The sequence below is a fragment of the Jaculus jaculus genome, chromosome 4 (genome assembly GCF_020740685.1).
Source record: "Jaculus jaculus isolate mJacJac1 chromosome 4, mJacJac1.mat.Y.cur, whole genome shotgun sequence".
NCBI classification, from domain to species: Eukaryota; Metazoa; Chordata; class Mammalia; order Rodentia; family Dipodidae; genus Jaculus; species Jaculus jaculus.
The window spans coordinates 164,620,622-164,635,523 of record NC_059105.1 but is presented as its reverse complement, the minus strand read 5'-3'; the positions used below and the strand labels follow the sequence as shown (position 1 = coordinate 164,635,523).

Below are 14,902 nucleotides of genomic sequence, written 5' to 3'. Positions count from 1 at the left end.
AGCTCCAACGAACACAGCAGCGGCCCGGGACCCGGCCACGCCAACTTGGGCTGACAGCGGGACCCAAGCAGGAGCAGAGTTCGGCAGCAACTTCAGCGGCTCCAGCACCGGTACCAGTGGCCCCAACAGCAGCGGACCCAGGAGCAGCAGCGGCGGCAGATCCCGCAGCAGTGGCTTCGGGGCAGCAGCAGCGGCTCAGTTTGCCCCGTAGGAAAAGCAAGTGCCCAGCTCCAGAAATCAGAACAGCAGCCCGACGACCCAGGCAGCAACTTGACTGAGACCACAATCACCCAAGGTAACTGGGATTGCACCAGGGAAGGGTCTCACTTGGTCACAAGCTGACTTGGATACCTCAACAGACCAGAAATCTAAACCTCTTTGTTGATAGAGGATCTGGTCATTATAATAACTACTCTTGCATACATACTCGGGGCTGTTTCTGATTGAATGTGTACAGTGATTAGTTAAATTTTAGAATCTACCAGTATTTTATTCCACTCAGCCTGCTTGAATACTCCTATAGCAGGGAAACTCAACCCCTAAGAACATCTTTGTAGATACTCTGAGAGTCTTAAGAGCCACACCTAATACCTTAAGGTCCTACCCTGAAAATATATTACATCAAATCAATTGATACAGCTAAGAATACACAGCTAGCTAGAAAATCCAAGCATTAACTTAATCCAAGATGCAAAAATATATACATTATAACACAAGAAACACTAAAAAGCAAGACGATATAAATCCACCTAAAAGTATTAATGCATCAGAAATGTCCTCCAGTGAGAAAGAGTTAGAGGAAATGCCTGAGAAAGAGTTCAAAAGAATAATTATAAATATGTTCAAAGAGGTCAAAGAACACATGAAAACAATCAAAGAAGAAATCAAAGAGGAAATCAAAGAGGAAATCAAAGGAATCAAAGAAGAGGCAGGACACCAATTTAATGAAATAAAGAAGGCAATACAAGACATAAATAGGGAAATAGAAATAATAAAGAAAAACCAGTCAGAATTACTAGCAATGAAGAACACAGTTAATGAAATAAAAAACTCTGTAGAAAATCTCACCAGTAGGATGGATGAGGGAGAGGACAGAATATCTAAGCTAGAAGATCAGGTGGCAGACCTAATGCAGTCCAACAAAGAAAAAGACAAACTTATAGAAAAGTATGAGTGGGAATTTCAAGATATTCGGGACACTATGAACAGATACAATATAAGAATTCAGGGCATAGTAGAAGGAGAAGAACTCCACTCCAGAGGCATAGTAGGCATCTTCAACAAAATCATAGAGGAAAATTTCCCCCAAATTGGGAAAGAGGTGCCAATACAGATACAGGAAGCCTTTAGAACCCCAGCCAGACAAAACCCAGAAAGAACCTCTCCTCGCCACATTATACTCAAACTTCCAAACACACAAACCAAAGAAAAATTATTGAAAGCAGTTAGAGAGAAAAATCAAGTTACCTACAAAAGCAAGCCCATCAGGATTACAGCAGATTATTCAACACAAACTTTTAAAGCCAGAAGGGCTTGGAGTGATATATTCCAAGTTCTGAAAGATAACAACTGTCAACTAAGGTTACTTTATCCTGCAAAGTTATCCATCCAAATAGATGGAGAAATAAAGACATTCCATGACAAAAGCAGGTTAAAGGAGTATCTGAAGACAAAACCAGCTCTACAGAAAATACTTGATAGAATCCTCCATGCTGAACAAAAGGAAAAGCACACATATAAGGAACCTAGAAAAAACCAGCTATACTCAAATACCAGTTAACAGAAGAGAGCACAGGTAGAACAAGTAACACACACACACACAAATGGCAAACATAAATACACACCTTTCAATAATATCTCTTAATATCAACGGTCTCAATGCCCCAACGAAAAGACATAGATTTGCAGACTGGGTTAAAAAGCAGGATCCTACAATTTGTTGTCTCCAAGAAACTCACCTTTCTACAAAGGATAGACATTATCTTAGGGTGAAAGGTTGGAAGACGGTGTTTCAAGCAAATGGGCCTAGAAAACAAGCAGGGGTTGCTATCCTAATATCAGACAGGGTAGACTTTAGTCCGACGTTAGTCAAGAAAGATAAGGAAGGTCACTTTATATTGATTAAGGGCACACTCCAACAGGAGGACATTACAATCCTAAACATATATGCACCTAACATGGGGGCTCCCAAATTCGTCAAACAAACACTATTAGAACTAAGGTCACAGATAACACCAAACACAGTGGTGGTGGGTGACTTTAACACCCCACTCTCATCAATTGACAGGTCATCCAGGGAAAGAATAAACAGAGAGGCATCTGGACTAAATGAGGTCATAGAAGGAATGGACCTAACAGATATATACAGGACATTTCATCCAAAGGCTGCAGAATATACATTCTTTTCAGCAGCACATGGAACATTCTCTAAAATAGACCATATATTAGGACACAAAGCAAATCTTAACAAATTCAGGAAAATTGAAATAATTCCTTGCATTCTATCTGACCACAATGGAATTAAACTACAAATCAGTAGCAAGAAAGGCTATAGAGCATACACAAAATCATGGAAACTAAACAATACACTACTAAATGATGAGTGGGTCAATGAAGAAATCAAAAAGGAAATCAAAAAATTTATAGAGTCAAATGATAATGAGAACACAACATACCAAAATCTCTGGGACACAATGAAGGCAGTTCTAAGAGGTAAATTTATAGCCTTAAGTGCCTATATTAAGAAATTAGAAAGGTCGCAAGTAAACGACCTAATGCTTCGCCTTAAAGCCTTGGAAAAAGAAGAACAAGGCAAACCAAAAAGTAGTAGACGGGAAGAAATAATAAAGATTAGGGCAGAAATTAATGAAAAAGAAACAAAAAGAACAATTCAAAGAATTAATGAAACAAAGAGTTGGTTCTTTGAAAGGATAAACAAGATTGATAAACCCTTAGCAAATCTGACCAAAAGAAAGAGAGAAGAGACACAAATTAATAAAATCAGAGATGAACAAGGTAACATCACAACAGATTCCAGAGAAATTCAAAAAATTATAGGGACATACTATAAAAGCATATACTCCACAAAGTATGAAAATCTGAAAGAAATGGATGATTTCCTTGATCTATATGACCTACCTAAATTAAATCAAAATGAGATTAATCACTTAAATAGACCTATAACAAACATAGAGATCCGAGCAGTTATCAATAATCTCCCAACTAAAAAAAGCCCAGGCCCAGATGGATTCACTGCTGAATTTTACCAGACTTTTAAGGAAGAGCTAACACCATTGCTTCTCAAGCTTTTCCAGGAAATAGAAAAAGAAGGAATCCTACCAAACTCCTTCTATGAGGCCAGCATCACCCTGATACCAAAACCAGGCAAAGATAGAACAAAAAAAGAAAATTACAGACCAATCTCCCTCATGAACATAGATGCAAAAATTCTCAACAAAATATTGGCAAACAGAATACAAGAGTATATCAAAAAGATCATTCACCCTGACCAAGTAGGCTTTATCCCAGAGATGCAGGGATGGTTCAACATATGCAAATCTATAAATGTAATACATTACATAAATGGGTTGAAGGACAAAAATCACATGATCATCTCATTAGATGCCGAGAAAGCATTTGACAAAATCCAACATCCCTTCATGATAAAAGTCCTACAGAGACTGGGAATAGAAGGAACATATCTCATTATAATAAAGGCTATTTATGACAAGCCTACAGCCAACATATTACTAAATGGGGAAAAACTGGAAGCTTTTCCACTAAAATCAGGAACAAGACAAGGGTGTCCACTGTCTCCACTTCTATTTAATATAGTTTTGGAAGTCTTAGCCATAGCAATAAGGCAAGAGACACACATAAAAGGGATACAAATTGGAAAGGAAGAAATCAAGTTATCATTATTTGCAGATGACATGATTCTATACATAAAGGACCCTAAAGACTCTACTAGCAAGCTGTTAGAGCTGATCAAAACCTACAGCAATGTAGCAGGATACAAAATAAATACACAGAAATCAGTAGCCTTCGTATATGCTAACAACAAACACACAGAGGATGAAATCAGAGAATCACTCCCATTCACAATTGCATCAAAAAAAAAATAAAATACCTTGGAATAAACCTAACCAAGGAAGTAAAGAATCTATACAATGAGAACTTTAAAACACTCAAGCGAGAAATTGCAGAAGACACTAGAAAGTGGAGAAACATCCCTTGTTCCTGGCTTGGAAGAATCAATATCGTGAAAATGGCAATCTTACCTAAAGCAATCTACACATTTAATGCAATCCCTATCAAAATTCCAAAGGCTTTCTTCATGGAAATAGAAAAAACAATCCAAAAATTCATTTGGAATCACAAAAAACCTCGAATATCTAAAATAATACTGAACAACAAAAAAGAGGCTGGTGGTATCACCATACCTGATTTTAACCTATACTACAGAGCCATAGTAACAAAAACAGCATGGTACTGGCACAAAAACAGACATGTAGATCAGTGGAACAGAATAGAGGACCCAGATGTAAGCCCAAGTAGCTATAGACACCTGATATTCGATAAAAATGCCAAAAATACACATTGGAGAAGAGACAGCCTCTTCAGCAAATGGTGTTTTGAAAACTGGATAAATATCTGCAGAAGGATGAAAATAGATTCTTCTCTCTCGCCATGCACAACAATTAAGTCCAAATGGATTAAAGACCTTAACATCAGACCGGAAACTTTGAAACTGCTAGAGGAAAAAGTAGGGGAAACCCTTCAACATATTGGTCTTGGCAAAGACTTTCTGAATACAACCCCAATTGCTCAGGCAATAAAACCACAGATTAACCACTGGGACCTAATGAAATTACAAAGATTTTGCACCGCAAAGGACACAGTGAAAAAAGCAAAGAGGCAACCTACAGAATGGGAAAAAATCTTCGCCAGCTATATATCTGATAGAGGATTAATATCTAGGATATACAAAGAATTCAAAAAGTTAACCAATAAGGAATCAAACAAGCCAATCAAAAAATGGGCTAAGGAGCTAAATAGAGAGTTCTCAAAGGAAGAAATACGAATGGCATATAAGCACCTAAAAAAATGTTCTACGTCACTAGTCATCAGGGAAATGCAGATTAAAACTACATTGAGATTCCATCTCACTCCTGTCAGATTGGCCACCATCATGAAAACAAATGATCATAAATGTTGGCGGGGATGTGGAAAAAAAGGAACCCTTCTGCACTGCTGGTGGGAATGCAATCTGGTCCAGCCATTGTGGAAAACAGTGTGGAGGTTCCTAAAGCAGCTAGAGATTGATCTACCATATGACCCAGCTATAGCACTCCTAGGCATATATCCAAAGGACTCATCTCATTTCCTTAGAAGTACATGCTCAACCATGTTTATTGCTGCTCAATTTATAATAGCTGGGAAATGGAACCAGCCTAGATGTCCCTCAATAGATGAGTGGATAATGAAGATGTGGTACATTTATACAATGGAGTTCTACTCAGCGGTAAAGAAAAATGAAGTTATGAAATTTGCAGAAAAATGGATGGACCTGGAAAGTATTATACTAAGTCAGGTAACCCAGGCCCAGAAAGCCAAGCACCACATGTTCTCTCTCATATGGGGATCCTAGCTACAGATGACTGGGCTTCTGTGTGAGAATGAAAATACTTAGTAGCAGAGGCCAGTAAGTTGAAAAGGAGACATAAAGGGTGGAGAAAGGAAGGGAGGAGGATACTTAATAGGTTGATATTGTATATATGTAATTACAATGATTGTAATGGGGAGGTAATATGATTGAGAATGGAATTTCAAACGGGAAAGTGTGGGGGTGGGGAGGGAGGGAATTACCATGGGATATATTTTATAATCATGGAAAATGTTAATAAAAATTAAAAAAAAAACAAAAAATAAATAAATAAATAAATAACACACACACACACACACACACACACACACACACACACACACACACACATATATATATATATATATATATATATATATATATATATATATATATATATGAAACCTGTGTGGGGCTAAATCAAACAATTGTGTTTACTTATGTAGTATATTTAGGGCATTTATTTCAATTTTCTATACAAAATAGCCTCCTAGTTGATATAAGCAGTGATAACTCAAACTACTCCTACCAGCCACCTTCAGAAAATGCATATTCCTCATTTCATTTACAAGGATAGCCTAGGGATCTGGTGAAATTGGCTCAAGTAATAGATTAAGATCAGGAGTCAGTTTTGAGCAATTGTGATCAATTTTTAACTTCCAGTGAGGGCTATGTTGTAAGATAATAAATATGCTTTTTGTTACTCTTTTTTATTTTTATTTTTGTTCATTTTTATTTATTTAGTTGAGAGCAACAGAGAAGAAAGGCAGATAGAGAGGTAGAGAGGAGAATGGGTGTGCCAGGGCCCCCAGCCACTGCAAAGGAACTCTAGATGAGTGTGCCCCCTTGTGCATCTGGCTAACGTGGGTCCTGGGGAATCCAGCCCTAGAACCAGGATCCTTTGGCCTCTCAGGCAAGCGTTTATCTGCTAGGCCATTTCTCCAGCCCATAAATATGCTTTTTGTAGACTCCAAGTTCACATATGAGCCAGAGTGAGGCCCAGATGTGAATGCAAGAGCAGGCAACCCTCTCCTGTCCCTTGAGTGTGCAGGTTGTCAGGCTGGGCTCCAGTCACAGGCCTTTGCAGTCATGAGGGAAGTGATGGATCAGAGATGGAGCTATGTCCTACAATCCAGCCAGGTCTAAAACACTAGAATTTACTCTTTTCTCTGACAGGTGAGCCAGCAGATTTTTGTCTTCTTTTTCTCCACATCAGATCGAATTGTGCTTCCTGGCACCAGAAAACTAACACTGCCATTCCATAATGGCATGAGTGACAAAGCAATTGGCATACACTTGTAAGTTTTGAAATGCTTAATCTCATATCTGACACACGGAAGTCATTCAAGAATTATTCAATCCTCCTTTGTCTGATTTTTCGGGAGCAATGGTTTACATTGTTCCCACTTTTGCACTAAGACTTGAAAAGGGTCAGAACACAATAAATAAATAAATAAATAAATAAATAAATAAATAAATAAATAAATAAATAAATCTGAACACATGTTGACAGATCCACTGATAGGCTGAGGACTATACCCAGGAGAAATTACACAGCAGGCGTGTGCTCACTGATCCCCAGCCCTGGCGCTGAGTGGGAGGCAGGAAGGGAAAGTGCTCTCAGCAAAGAGCCTCCCAGCAGAATTCTGTGCATTGGACTTGATACATAGCCATCAGTGAGCCAGACTCACCCCACTGCCACCTGGTTAACCGAAGGGCCAGAAGCTGTCTCCAGAAGAAAGGCTTCGGGGAGCTGGGGAAGTGGAAATCAGTTTGCAAAAGTTCTTGGCATCTGCCTGAGGGCACAGCTGAAGATATTAATAATCATTTCTCTCATCAGACTTCTGAAAATGAGTATAGAGTAAGTGGGGGGGAGAAACACGTGTTTTGCTGCCTCCTGTTTGAATTAATGTCTTCTGACAACTGCTGATTTGGGTTTGCGATTCGATCCTCCATATGTCTAGCTCTGTTGGTCAATTAGGTGCGTAGAGTGACTTGGGAAGCCAGGATGCTCAGCTTGATTAAGGGAGGATGCCTCAAACAGCATTTAGAACATGCAGAGCAGCCCATGAAGCTTGGATTAGACGGAGCCAAGCGGAGCAAGGGTTGTGTCTGATCCTGCCAGGAGGGTCAGGGGAAAATAGAACGTCAGTGCTTACAGCACTGATCAAGCAAGCTGCATGCCAGACTTAGCTCCTCATGTGAAATAAATAAGTTCTAGTGAATTATGCGGGCACTCAAAGGTGCATGCAAAGTTAGCTCACCTGTCAGCCAATTCAAATTTCATTTCTCCAGTTTTTTCTTGTAATTAATAAACCTCTTTTTGATAAAATTCCACACACTTAAAAAAAAAAAAAAAAAAACAAGAAACAGTGATGTTTAACTTGAAGAGCCCAATTTATAGATTTGAAGGGATCATCAGAAACAGCAGTAATAAATAGGACAGGAAAAATGCCTATGTTGAAGGGAACATTGAGAAAGAAGAGATCTCCCACAGTGGTATGCAGTAATGGAAACATTTATGAACTCTTGAATTCTACTCGGACCTGTGTTTGTGGCTTGTTGGCCACTTTGTGGCAAGATGAACCATTTTGCCATTGCTACCTCGCTGTTTTCAAGAGGGCTGATGGTGACATCTGAGCACTTTGTACTCTGACAAATACAAAGTCAAACAGGAGCAAATAGCTTGAAGGAGTGTTTTGACTGGAGTGATGATAGCTCACAGACTTCTGTGAATTTGATGCTGAAGCGCTCCATGTGACTATTTAAAAGAACAGCTCATAAACATGATTAGGCACTATTTGAGAATTGGAAGGTCTAAATCAATGCTTAACAATCATGAAAACAGGACAAAAGCTCATTCGAAAGTAATATTAGGCTGGAGAGATAGCTCAGTGATGAAAGGTACTTGTAAAGCTTGAAGATCCTGGCTCAATTCCCCAGTACCCACAAAAAGTCAGGTGCAAATGAGAAGTGGTGCAGGCATCTGGAATTCATTTGCAATAGCAGGAGGCTCTGGCATGCCCTTCTCACTTTCTGTCTGCTTCTTTTTCTCTGTCTTTCAAACATATATATATGTATATGTGTGTGTGTGTGTGTGTGTGTGTGTGTGTGTATGTGTATATGTATATGTATATATATAATTAATATTATGTCAATAAGCAGCTATCATGGTAAGCATGTGGCCACAGGCTTAAAATAGCAAATAGCATGGGATATTCATATTTCTTTTTGCTATTACGAGACGAAAATCCAATGTTAATCCAAAGTTACATCCTATAAATTGCCCAAATCTTAGAGAAAAGGAGATGATTAATATTTGAACAAATGCTTGTGATATAAGTGAGCAGGGAAAATGTAGTCATTTAAAATATATGGAAAAGCATTAGCTGGGTTGCACATCAGCTATGAATACACTTCATAGAATACCTATCAAAAGTACTTTAACACAGGTTTATGTCAAGCTGAAACAAAAAACACATTTGAAGCTAAGTTGTATTCAACATTTTTACAGATGAGTTGGGTGAAAATATGCATGTCCTTAAATTTACATATAGTGGAAAGACTGTATTCATCTATCACCTATTTAGCTACCAACCATACATCTGGCAGAAGTATCAACACATTAACCACATTTTAAGAAGTGCAGAACAGAACTGGTATAAAATGATTGCTAGGCCGTTTCAAGCAAAAGCAACGAGAGCAAATCCATCAACCCATCATGTGCAAATACAAACTTCATGTTAGCGTACCACTTCTCCGCAAGAGCCAACTGAGGGGTGCAGTTTACCACCTTCCACCTGAGTTAGTCACTATCATAGGTTTAATGATAAGAACAAAACCCTGGCAAATCTCTCCATTTTCATTTCCTCACTGCTATCATTAGGATTCAACCCCGTGTGGACACTATTAAGTTTGCACATGCTGTGTAGAACTCAGCATTCACACAGTGCTTTGTGACATGGGTGGTCATAAGATCTGTCCATTCCATGACACTCATTGTGTTATATCAATGCCGTATTTGAAAACTACCAGCACTGAAAGAGTGTCATTAAATTCTAGGGCAAGTGAAAAGTACCTTTGATGGCGAAAAATATTAGCACACTGTCAGTTAAAGGAATATTGAAGGAATTAATCAAGAGAGTGCAGATATATTTGATAAAAATAAGAGATAATGGGCACACCAGGACCGTCAGCTGCTGCAAACAAACTCCAGATGCATGTGTCACTTGTGCATCTGGCTTACATGGGTCCTGGGAACCAAACCTGGGTCCTTTTGGCTTTACAAGCAAGCACCTTAACTACTAAGCCACATCTCCGGCCCCTAATAAGGCCATATTTTAAGAAAGCTTTTCTTTAAATGCAAAAATTAAAATTTTAAAAATATATCCATAAAATCAGTAGGCAGAACTTGCAAAGACATAGATTTTTGACCCCAATTAAAATATATTTTAACAAGCAAAATGTTTTTTATAATAACTAGTGAATTTTCTGATGGATGTTTAAAAGAAAGTAGGCAGGGATGGAGATATTGCTTAGTGGTTAAGACGCTTGCCTGTGAAGCCTAAAGACTTGTATTTGACTATCTAGATCCCACATAATCCAGAAGCTCAAAAGGTGAGGCAAGCACAAGGTCACACATATCCACTAGGGGGCACAAGTCTCAGTATTTCTATTTCAGTGGCTGAGGTCCTGGCATGCCAATTCTCTGTCTCTGTCTCTGTCTCTGTCTCTCTCTCTCTCTCTCTCTCTGTGTGTGTGTCCATTTCTCTAACTTACTCTTAAAAAAAGAAAAAAGAAAAAGAAAATAGGTAAAACCGCACCCCATAAAAGAGCTTTGTGAGTCAATTAAGACTTACACATCTGGATTAATTTACTTCTGAGTCACTTCTATCTAGTTCATAGAATCCTTTGATTCTATCACATTGCAAAACCTTCAAAAATTACTTATCACATTTCTGGAAGAAACATAAGTCTTGATATATGAGTCCCTAAATTGTAGCTTCAGGAAATACAACATGAAGAATTAAATGTAAGTCCTGTGAATTTTATAAATAATGATATGGTAGCAGAAATAGAATCTAGGAATTACTTTAAGAGAATCGACAAACTATGAAAAGAGGCACATACACTGATAAGAATGCATTATTTGTGATAGAGCTGATAATGGTGAGTGAGAATATGGGTTCTGACTTAGCTTCTATTATTTAAATCCTGTCTTTCCTGGATGTGAAACCTTGGCTATTCCAACTTTCTTACAGTTTTTGTCAATATAAAATTAGGATAACCACTTATTTGCCTCTTAGAATATTACTATTAAATACATAATTTAAAAAAAAAAAAAACTATAGGCAAAGTAAGGGCTGTGTGAGTCATAGTAATAATAAAAATTAAGAAATACATAAAAAGAAGTGTTCAAGTGAATGTATGATTTCAAAATCTCTGTTGCTAAAAATAAATAAAAATGTTAGTAAACAACAGAGGTCAGTATTTGATGTCATTATTGCATTAAGTTATTTGATACTAACTTTCTGGATTAGCTATCTATTTTACAAAATAATTTTATTTTGTTGTTATCACTACTGATGGAAAAGATAAGCACAGAAAATTCAAGTCTTCTAATTTTCACCTAACTTTTACAAAGCCTGGAACTTAAAAACCAGGAGTAAAGATTTCATATATGCATCTTTGCTCTTTCCTGTAGCTAAGGTAATGATGTCAATGAAAGTCCGTCCAGAGGTTAAAAAGTTATCAGGAAGCCCATGTAGTTAGTATACTGTGTAGCAGATGAATATATAAGTGAGAGTTGATTATATATACATAAATTATAGGTTATCTAAAAATGAATGTGTATTATGCAATATTTCAGCTGGCGATCTCATGAGATGAAAGTAAGCCATAAAAGTTAAAATATTCAAACAAGGGGTGGAGTGATGTCTTAGCAATTAAGGCTCTTGCCCGTGAAGCCTAAGGGCCCATGTTCAAATCTCCAGGTCCCACATAGCCGGACACACAGTGATGCAAGTATGCAATGTCACACATGTGCACTAGGGCATGCTTGTGTCTGGAGATCGTTCACAGTGGCTAAAGGCTCTGCTGTGCCCATTTTCTCTTTCTCTCCTTTTCTGCCTCTCTCTCTCTCTCTCTCTCTCTCAAAAAAAAAAAAAAAAAAAAAAAAAACTACTTAGTAGCAGAGGCCAGTAAGTTAAAAAGGAGACATAAAGGGAAGAGAAAGGAAGGGAGGAGGATACTTAATATGTTCATATTGTATATATGTAAGTACAATGATTGTAATGGGGAGGTAATATAATGGAGAATGAAATTTCAAAGGGGAAAGGGTGGGGGTGGGGAGGGAGGGAATTACCATGGGATATTTTTTTATAATCATTGAAAATGTTAATAAAAGTTTAAAAATTAAAATAATAAATAAATAAATAAAGGATTCAAACAGATATGAAGATAAAACTTGTGAAATGTTCGCATCAATTTATTAATTCCATTGCTAATATAGAAGAGTGTGTTTCATATTGTTAATGATGTGGAAATTACAACAGAAATGTTTTCTTGATCCAGAGCATGGATGACATCCTTTATTAGTCTTCTTTGCTTGTCTACACTAAAGCATCACCAATGATAAATAGAAGATGATAAAAATTGGCATATTTGAATCATTCTATGGAGTTAAGTCCCATTTGTTCTTAAACAAGAGATTGAAAGTATTTTGATTGTTTTGACTTTCAAAGCCTCTATCCCAGGCCTGATTTAAAAATAAATAAATAAATAATAGATAAAGCAATAACTGACTGCTGCTCCCACAATGTATGACCCACAATCCTCATGGGGTTGACCTGCATCCCCAAAGAGGAGGACCCCTTCAGAAAAAGTGCAGGGATGAGTGAACTAATGGTACCAACATGCATTGTTTCAATACTAAGTATGTTTAAAAGGAAATTTTATTATTATTTTTTTCTTTTCTTTTCAAGGTAGAGTCTCACTCTAGCCCAGGCTGACTGGGAATTCACTATGGAGTCTCAGAGTGGCCTCAAACTCATGGCGATCCTCCCACCTCTGCCTCCCGAGTGTTGGGATTAAAGACGTGCACCACCATGCCTGGCCAAAAGGAAATTTTAAAAAGGAAAAAAAAAAAAAAAAAGTAATGATTTTTACACTGGAGATAAAATAATGCTCTCAGGTTTTTACCTTGGCTTCTTTTCTTCACCTCCCTTAATGGAAATGTTAATGGCACCACTTCACTCAGAAATTTTGTCTCCAGTAACTAGGAAGTAATAGTGACCAGAGATTGACTCAAGGTCCAGTTCTTTTTAGCTCAAAATTTTTGTAGTCTTTTAAGCTTCAATATTCACAGCTGCAAAATAGACTTTAGTACATCCTCCATTGGTTTAGAGACATCTGCAGGATCACACAAAGTGCTTTTAATTTTGCCTTATAGGTATGGTAATTTTTGCCTTTATACCAGAATAGATTGATCATTGCAGTGTTAGTTTTAAATACACATAATTTCATCCTTCACAAAAATAAGAAGAGGTGGCAGAAAGAATGTAAGAGCCAAAGAAAGGGTAGGACTCCTTACAACATGCTCTCCCCAGACACAAAGGCCTGGATATCCATGACCTCACATTACTTGACACTACCTACACAAGACTATCATAAGAGGAAAAGATCATTACATCAAAATAAAACAGAGACTGATTGAGATGGGGAGGAAATATGATGGAGACTTGAGTTTCAAAGGGGAAAGTAGGGCTAGAGGAAAGGTATTATGATGGGATTTTTTTTTGTTTAATTTTTACTTATTTATTTGAGAGTGACAGACAGAGAGAGAAAGAGGCAGAGAGAGAGAACTTTAGACGTGTGCACCCCCTTGTGCATCTGGCTAACGTGGGTCCTAGGGAATTGAGCCTCGAACCAGGGCCCTTAGGCTTCATAGGCAAGTGCTTAACTGCTAAGCCATCTCTCCAGCCCACCATGGGATTTTTTTTTTTTTTATAATTATGGGTGTAGTTAATAAAAATTTGAAAAAATAATGATCGGTAGCTTCATGATCTCTAAAGCATTTATTGATTACAGATCTAACCTACTCAAAAACCAAAGTATCGCCTTGATTTGTTATGACTCCAATGAAGGTATTATCCTTTTTGTTATTAAGAACACTTATGTAAATATCCCATAATGCCAAATGATTGTTGCATATGCTATCACTAAACCTGTTTGTGTTTTCTGAAGTGTTTTTCCTATAGGTTACTGAAAAAAAAGAAAATTCTATTTTGACTAGGAGAGAAATTAGAGTAAATTTTACATTTGTATTTATTCCACATGATCTTTTCTCTCGTGAATACTTTATTGTATAAACATCATGTCAGTAAGAAGACTCAATCAATAACAACCAGAGAGTTTATTATTTTAGAGAATTACAATGTTACATTTAATTTGATATTATAAATCTAGCTTAGGCATTAGATATTTTTTCCTATGAAACATCTATGTTTGCTAAAGTTATATGTCATGCTATACTCAGAAGCAGTGAGCAGATGACAAGTGATTGTTACTGGTCTAGGGGTGGAGTAAAATTGTGCTGGGTACTTCCTTGTTATTGTGGAAACATCCATGAAAGCCTTAACAAATCCATTCCCTTAAACAGGCCAAAGGGCATCAAAATGTATTTTTTCAACCTTGTTAATAAGTTTTCAAAGGATACTTTATTTTTTTTATTTTTCTATGTTTTCTGAATATTTATGAAAATATGTGAATCTCTAAAAGTATAAATAATTTTTTGAGAAAAATCTAATATGAAAGGAGGAAAGACTGAGGTGCTTTCATGTTATTATTATTATTATCATTTTGGTTTTTATGAGGTAGGGTTTTACTCTCTTCCAGGCTGACTAGGTAGTTACTCTGTAATCTCAGGCTGGCCTTGAACTCATAGTATTCTTCCTACCTCTGCCTCCAGAATTCTGAGATTAAAGGCGTGCACCCTCATGACCAGTGATTTTATATTATTTTATTTATTTATCAATATAATATTAATATGTTTAATATGATGGGACCATATTTTTAGGACCAAGAATAGGCAAAGTACATTAAAATGATACATTAGTTCTGATCTATGACTATTGGTTAAAATGGTCCCAATTCTACAAAGAACTGAACATTATATAAGAAATAATTGAGAGCAAACAACAATCATAATTAGCTATGTTAATTATATAGCTTTCAAAACAATGAAATTCATTATCTTAC

The 14,902-nt window shown here is 37.0% G+C and overlaps 1 protein-coding gene across 1 annotated transcript in view; it reads right to left on the bottom strand.

Moving 5' to 3' along the window:
• LOC101603243 (limbic system associated membrane protein) overlaps positions 1-14,902 on the bottom strand; it is a 2,270,239-nt gene that overhangs the window by 1,647,805 nt on the left and 607,532 nt on the right. The window lies entirely within an intron of this gene.